This window comes from Dama dama, chromosome 3 (assembly GCF_033118175.1).
Source record: "Dama dama isolate Ldn47 chromosome 3, ASM3311817v1, whole genome shotgun sequence".
NCBI lineage: Eukaryota > Metazoa > Chordata > Mammalia > Artiodactyla > Cervidae > Dama > Dama dama.
This window is the reverse complement of record NC_083683.1, coordinates 69,385,791-69,392,050: the sequence shown is the minus strand read 5'-3', so window position 1 is coordinate 69,392,050 and position 6,260 is coordinate 69,385,791.

Genomic DNA, 6,260 nt, shown 5'->3' with positions numbered 1-6,260 from the left:
TTTGTTAATGTCATGTATTACACTGATTAATTTTAATATGTTAAACTATCCTTGCATTCCAAGAATAAATACTACTTGACCATGTTATACTATTGCCTAATTTCTTTGTGTCTTTAATTTTTTTGCTTGCTTTTGCTTATATGACACTGAAGCCAATTTAAAGACAAAACATTGTCTATTACCTTTGATGGGAAGAAGAATAAATGTTACTTGTACACTGCTTCAGGACAAGGTCAACCATTTGTTAGTTCTGAGCAATGACCAAATAAAAAAACTATTTCAAGAGGTATTAATCTTTAATTTTATTGGTCTTTATATTTCATTTGAAGTCTTATGTATTTAACTTGTAACTTGTATATTAAACTTGGATATTAAAACTGGTAACTTTGACTCATTGAATTCATTTTAACTTTGTTTTTATCTTGCTTAGATCTTTTAGTATTGGATCTCTTAATATTTTTGATATATTGAAAAATCCTTTTTTTCCTCTCTCATTCTTAGTCTCTCACATATTTTATTAATTTCTGGTTTGCTTTTATAATAGCCATCAAGGGGCACAGTAGGAGACAGCAGAGGGAAAATTCTCCCCATAAATCAGAAGGGTCAGGTCCTTTTTCCTCAACTGCTTTCCTCAGATGCTTCCTGATGTTTCTCCTAGAACTTTCAGCTTGGATTTTAAAAAAGCCTCATCTCAGAAGACCTGGAAGACCAATAATCCACCTTTTTCCAGGGTTATAATTCTTGTGTAGATGATATAATCAGCATTCTACACTCTCCTCACTTTGTATGACCATTTTCTGGCTTAAAGTTTCTGGATTCTTCTCTTTTGCCCCCTCTCTCCCACTCTCTGGATGTGAACACACACACACACACAGTCATTCCCCTGTAGACACACCGCCTCTCCGGCAGCCCTTTCAAGCAGTGGTTGTTCTCCTCCCGTAACCCTCACAGCTGGTACTGGGTGTGAGAAGGGCGTCCCCTGAACTTCTCTCCTCCTCATTTCTAGTCCCCCACCCCCGACGTCGTTGCTCGCATCAGATTATATTAGCTACTCTTCCTTTGGTTACTCTCACCCACTGATCCTGGTGTCAATTTCCCTCATAGCTAGACAATTTTTGCCCTTGGCTCACGGTCCCTTTCTTTAATGTAATTGTCATCTTACTTGTCTGTTGTCGGGCCAGTTATATAATTTGTGAGTTCAATATAAAATGAAAATATGAATCCTTGTTCAAAGATTAGTAAGAATGTCAAGGCAGCGACCGCAGGGCGTTAAGCCAAGCACGGGACTCCTCTAGGCACAGGTCCCCGTGTGGTTACACAGGTCCTGTCCACGAAGCTGGCCTCACTCGGTTGGTAACCGTTATTCACCTGCCCTCTAAGTTTCCTGGGTGATGGAGCTTGTGATCTGCTTCTGTGACTGAGGAATATTGGAGTAACCGCTTTCAGCCTCTGTTGCTCCTCTTTGAACTTTCTTTTTTATAGGCGGTAAAGAGAAGCAGAGCTGATTAGTAAGAGATTACATCCCTTGGACCACTTTTCATCGGCAGGTGGGCTTAAGAGGAACCGCTCCTGCCTCTTCTTTACCCTTTTGGATTCCTTCTGGTTGGGCTCGGGGAAATCACCTTTCATTTTCAGTTTTCATGCAGTGAACCAGCTCATTGTCCCAACATTTCAGGCCAGTAATTCGAGTTCAACGTTCTACATTAAGCAGAGTGAGGTTGTGACACCCTAACTTTGCTCTCAAATTCAAGCCATGCTCATCAGCAGTTTCCCCAACAATCCTATGGATTGACAGCTCTGGGAACTTATCCAAACCACAAGTAAAGCTGATACTTTGATCCCTGTGTGACTCACACTTTGTCAATATTCCCTGTTAATATTAGGACATCCAAACTTGCAATATGATACTTCCAATTTAGGCACCTTGGTGATAAAGTTTTGTCCTGAAACAGTGCTCAAATATTTCCCCAATTGCTATTTTTTCCTGACTAATAGTCTCCTTTAAGAAAATTGAATTGAAAAAAACACATGTCTGCCCACATTTATAGTTTTAGGCCTTCCTATCTCTGACTGGCAGGGAAAACAATTTGGCAGAGGTGAGGATGAGCTGACCCCCTTTGTTTCTGACAACCTCAGGGAAGGAACAACATGACTGATAGTAAGAGGCGGTTGCTTCAGGGCCAGCCCAGCTGACAGTCTCAGTCCAGCAATGGCTTCGGTCTTAGGGTCTTTTCTGACAAGTAGTAATCTCTGAGCAAGCAGGAAAGACAACACCAACAGTTTGTGTTTTTAGAAATAAAGAAAATTTCTATTTATCATTCCCTAAACCTCCAATGTATTCCCTCTGTTTAGGCTGAGGGACTGTCAAGAATCTGCCCTGTGAAATGTGTTGTATTTAGTTGCAGGATATTGTGAGGGTGATAATTCATTATATCACAGACATTTCTGTTTATCCAGATGGAGGCAAATGATTTTTCAGGTATTAGAATCAGCAATATTTTTATTCCATATGGGCATCATATTTGCTTTTATATTATAGACACTGATTATCATTTTGCATTGGCCAAAAGAAAACAAAGCTCCAAAATCTCTACCCCACCTCTCACAAAGTGTTCTACATTGTGTAAGTGAAGTTTATTCTGTCTTTATCTTACCTTTCTCCTTCTTTCCCCCTTTTCTCATCTTCAACTGCTTGTTTTAGATCTTATGCATTTGTCATTGCATTTCAACATGTCACTTTACATCCTTACTAGAACAGGGAAAGGTGTGTATACATAAAGGTATGTATAAATAAAAAAGGAATTAATGAAAACACAGCACAAGATTATTTGATCTTCACACATAGAATTTAAATCACAGAGTTTTGAAATCCTGTGGATATGAGAGGAGGCACTGGAAATTTAAATTTTTAATCCCAGACTCCATCACCTGTCATTTCTGTGGCCTTGTAAATGTCTCATAAATATAGATTCCTGCTCTGAAAAAGACTTAAAAATTTGACCTGATGTTCAGAGGCAATGTGAGGACTAATTTGTTCGTGTGCAGTATAAATTTTAAAGCTTAGATTCATGGATAGGAAATGAGTATTGTTAACTGTGTCTTTGGGAGACAGGCAGTCTGGTGCTCCATGCAAAATCCACAAGTTGAGCATCAGCTCTACCCCGATAGGAGTCCCTTAATTGTAACACACATCATTCACCACTGGCTAAAGCTGTGTCCTAATGTTACTAATACCAGTGCCCAGACACTTCAGACCTAATTAAAACTTGCAATGACTTTCGCTGAAATATTTCCTTCGTAATTTTTAGCTCTACTTCAAAGGTATTATTTAACAAGATAACAAGGCACCCCCTGATTCTAACCATCCTAGTTAAATATACAGAAGATGTTCACCAACATTTTGTCTGAAACCACTCTTTTTCGATTAGCTGTCAACAAGAGACCATCTCTGTTCCAAGTGAAACTAAGTCAATTATCGTTGACGCTTCAGCTTTTCTTTCATCTTATGGGCTCCAGGGCATCAAAATAATGATTCTGCTTCCCTCCTTCCAGAAGAGTAGTGATGTACACTCTGTTGCACTTAACATTTAGATTTTTGACTCCATAAACTGTTTAACCTATTCGACTCTTTGCAGCTTAGTTCAGCAAGGGTGATTCAGGTCTGTTTAAAATTTTACAGCAGAAACTAGGACATTAGGCATCATACGTATAGTAGGTTCTTTCCTTTAGGAGAATCAGTGCCCATTTACTCATATTAATTTGTTGTGTATTATCTAAGTTCCTGCCAAGTGAACTAAGGACAGATTTGCTCATCTATTTGAGGCATCAAGTTGATAAAACATCTGCCTGCAATGCAGGAGATCCAGGTTCGATCCCTGGGTCGGAAAGATCCCCTGGAGAAGGAAATGGCTCCAGTATTTTTGCCTGGAGAATCCCATGGATAGAAGAACCTGGCAGGCTACAGTCCATGGGGTCACAAGAGTCAGACACGACTTAGCGTCTAAACCACCACCACCACAAGAGGCTTAGCTGGGGACAGAAAGTCCTGTAAGTGTCAAGGAGGGTTAAGTCTATTTTGCCTAGGAAATCAGGTAACGGGACCATGTGTTTCACTGGGACAGAGCTATGTAAACAGTGGTGTTTGACATGTAGGCTTTACAATATTTAATAAGCCAGAAAGACTAAATATGTATACCTTCTTTTTTTTTTTTTTTGGTCAAAATTTATTCAGCATGTCACTGGTAAATACAGTATTCTAGCTTCAGGTTTATGAAAATTGAAGTAAACTTCCATAAGTTAGTATCTCATTATACTTATTTATTAAATTAAAACAAGGACCATAATTATTTCCATTGATGTGTCTCATGATATACTCCACTCTGATGCTTAATCTGGATTAAATATAATTTGATTTAGTTTAGTCATCTTCTGTGTACAATCTCAATTAATAGATACAAGTGTTAGTAGGCAATTTAACTGGTTTTAGAGATGGCTTCATAACTGTGTTGACTTTGGACAACCTACTACTTTGTTCTTAGCTTCATTTTTCTTACCTACAAAATGTTGATCACTATCCTTATATGCCAAAGTTGCAATAAGGTTTAAAGAAGATAATCTTTATAAAATGTATAGCATAGCATTTGGCATATCATATGGACTCAAGAGGTAACTATTATACATCATCATAGTTCAATAAAAAACATAATGCTATTCAATGATAAACTAGTCAATCTTCATTGTAAATTCTACATGCCATGTAAATGTTATGGCTACTGCTCTAATACTACTATGAAAATGTATAGTGGTTGCTGTTATATAATTGAAATATATCACTCTATAATCAAAATTCTTGATCTCCAAGAGAACTGCCATTGGAATTACCACCAATAATAAAGTGACTGTTTTATACACTGCCCCCTTCTATATAGTATATACAAAGAAATGGAATATTTAGGTTATAGGGTACACATATATATTTAGTTTTAATAGGTAGTACAAAAATATTTTCATAGTACTTGTATCATTTTACACTCCTACTAGCAATATATGAGAACTCCATATATTTTTGCTAACACTTGATAGTATAAGACTTAAAAATTTTAGCCATTCTGGTATATAGTGGTTTTCATTTTTGTCTTCCTAAATAATATCTCATTTAACAAAAGTTCCTAATTTTAATGGAGATCAAGTTATTAATCTTTTCTTATATGGCTAATATATTTTTGTTTTCCCAAGGGATTTAAAAAAGTTTCTGTCTAAATTATTGTCATGAAAATATTATTTTTTATACATAAAATTGCCCCCAGATTTTTTGCTTTAGCTTTTATATTTAGGTCTATAATTCATATGGAATCGTATGATGTGAGGTAAAGGGTCAAGATTCAAGTTTTCCCCATATGGATGCAAATTTGACCTGGTGTCATTTATTTAATCATCTATTCTTTCTCCACTGGTGCGCATCACTAAATTTTTAATAAAGGCCCATATATATAGGGGTCTGTTTCCAGGCTCTCTAGTCTGTTCCATGTATTTCTCTTTCTATAGACAGTCTCACAGTTTTAATTACTATAGCTTTATAATAAGCCTTTATATCTGGGAATATCTACTTCTGACTTTGTTTTTCTTTTTCAAGAAATAGGATTGCTTTCAGTATGTCTTTGGCATTTCCAAATGAATTTTAGAATCAACTTCTCAATTTCCACAAGTATATCTGCTAAAATTTTTATCTGGATTGCATTGAATCTATATATAAATTTGAGAATGAGCATTATGACAATATTGAGAGTTTCAATCCATAGTCATGACATAGCCCTCTATTTATTTAAATATTCTATAGTTTTCCTAAAATGGTTTACAATTATTTGTATAAAGGTCTTGCACATTACCTTTGTGATTATATTTATTCATAGGTATTTGATGCTGTTTTAAATAATGTTACTTTAAAATTTTCTGTGCATTGTCATTTGTTGCTTGTATGTAGAATTAAAATAGATTTTTGATATTGTTTTAGCTTCCAGTGACCTTAGTAAATTCATTTATTAAATCTAATAATTTATCTGAAGAGTCTTGAATTTTCCATGCATAGAATCATGTTGTCTGTAAACAGGATGGCATTATATTTTGTCCTTTTTAGTTCTCAATCCTTCATTTTCCCTGTCTTAACACCTTGCCAAGACCTCCTTACCACACTAAATAGAAGAGGTGATAGCAACCAATTTTGTCTCATTCTTGTACAGGCCTTCTATGTGTCACCATTAAAC